At 40.2% G+C, this 1654-nt stretch overlaps 1 long non-coding RNA gene across 1 annotated transcript in view; it reads right to left on the bottom strand.

Annotated features, from left to right (window-relative positions):
• Nucleotides 1-344, bottom strand: part of LOC106954670 (uncharacterized) — a 22711-nt gene extending 22367 nt beyond the window's left edge. The window contains exon 1 of the long non-coding RNA XR_001426406.1: nucleotides 334-344. This is a non-coding gene — a long non-coding RNA (uncharacterized LOC106954670). The remainder of the gene's footprint in view (nucleotides 1-333) is intronic.
• Nucleotides 345-1654: the final 1310 nt, after the last annotated feature.

Consider the following 1654-nt stretch of genomic DNA (forward strand, 5'->3'; position numbering starts at 1 on the left):
TTAAATCCACAGCCGAGCACTTTGATGGTGGAGGGCTGCACTGTGAATTAGCCTCTGTGTGAAGCTTATGTAGCTCTGCCACTGGCTAAGTGCACTTCCAATGACCTCCCTCCTGTCCTTAAACAGAAGCAGAGAAAATTAGAATGAAAAGCAGCAGTGTCAGTATTTAACCTGTCTGTCACGAGAGGACCCAAATTTGGGTCCTCTAGTGACAGGGGTGTCAAACTCCAGTCCTCAAGGGCCTCTGTCCTGCAACTTTTAGATGTGCCTCTGCTGCACCACACCTGAAAAGAATAATTAGGGAATTAGCAAGGCTCAGGAGAACCGATCTACACAGGGAGGAGGTAATTAAGCCATTTCATTCCACTGTTTTTTTTTACCTGTGGCACATCTAAACACTGCAGGACAGCGGCCCTTGAGGACTGGAGTTTGACACCCCTGTTGAATGACAACCTGAGACCAACAGGTTAAAACTATCACAGAAGTCTGCAAAAGTGCAGAAAATTACAGGATCCTTCGCTCCTTTATCAAGTCTTAATGCCGTACGTCTGAAAAATTGTCATCAGCGAGTCAGCCTGACGGACCATTTCCTGCTGTGATGAGACTGAGACTCTCTGCCCGTAAAGCCATGGCAACAGAACATAGCCTCCTCGTCACAGTCACACGTTCTCTCTGTGTGCGTACTGTATGTCTACTTTCAGAGCCAATCCTTTACCTCTGTGGGAGTAAACATCACCATACATGACCTTTGTAGTCCTTGACAGAAATGTATTCTATCACAGAAAAGCTTTTGAAAACAGCATAACACAATAATAGCTGCTATCAAAGCAGTAAATGCTTTATTAAGACACTTCTATTGGTCTTTGACTGCATGTTGGTTCTTTATTATTGGCCTTTGCTGGGGAAGAGCCCACCTCTCCCTCTCCCTCCCTGTATGAAAAGACATGCCAAATGCTTCCAGCCTTAAATTACACCCGTTTGAACCTGGTTTGACAGGAAAGTCGGAGGCAGACTAAAACACAAGTACTTTTCACAATTCTTGCATGTGGTTTGAGCTGCCTTTGTGTCAGGCCCAGTGTGACTTTCAGAAACATGAATTTCTCAGCAGTCAATGCGCTGAAAAAAAAAAAAATGATTCTTAACATTGAACAGATATTGAGAAAGTATCCCTCAATGCTTTCCCCAATTAATATATCTCCAAACTATGCAGAGCAATAAAAAGGAGAGAGTAAAATCTAAACCAGAGGAGTTTGTATCATTTGATTTTTCGCCGTTAAAATGTGGCTTGTTTTTGTAATATTTTTAAAACTTTTTTTTTTTTTTGCTTCATATTGCACATTACTGTTTTATTAAGAACTGACATGTGAGGTTGTTGATTGTCTGTTTTTGTGTGCTTTTTGTTTTCTGTAATCACATAAAAGTAAACTTCAAGGTTCTTAGATCTCGTTCACATAAAAATAACGGTGACTTTTCTGGAACATTTCCAAATATCTTCTGGAGAAACAGAACATTGTTTTTTTTTTTTATATCTTGATTTATACAAAGGAAAGAACCCAAAACTATAATGTAACAATGTCTGGCCTGTATGTCGTGGTTTATAGCAATCACTAAAATACATCAAAAACAACAGATGAACCATGAAGTTTGCCATTCA

Source organism: Poecilia latipinna, unplaced genomic scaffold (assembly GCF_001443285.1).
Source record: "Poecilia latipinna isolate Pla-1442-1.1 unplaced genomic scaffold, P_latipinna-1.0 Scaffold671, whole genome shotgun sequence".
NCBI classification, from domain to species: Eukaryota; Metazoa; Chordata; class Actinopteri; order Cyprinodontiformes; family Poeciliidae; genus Poecilia; species Poecilia latipinna.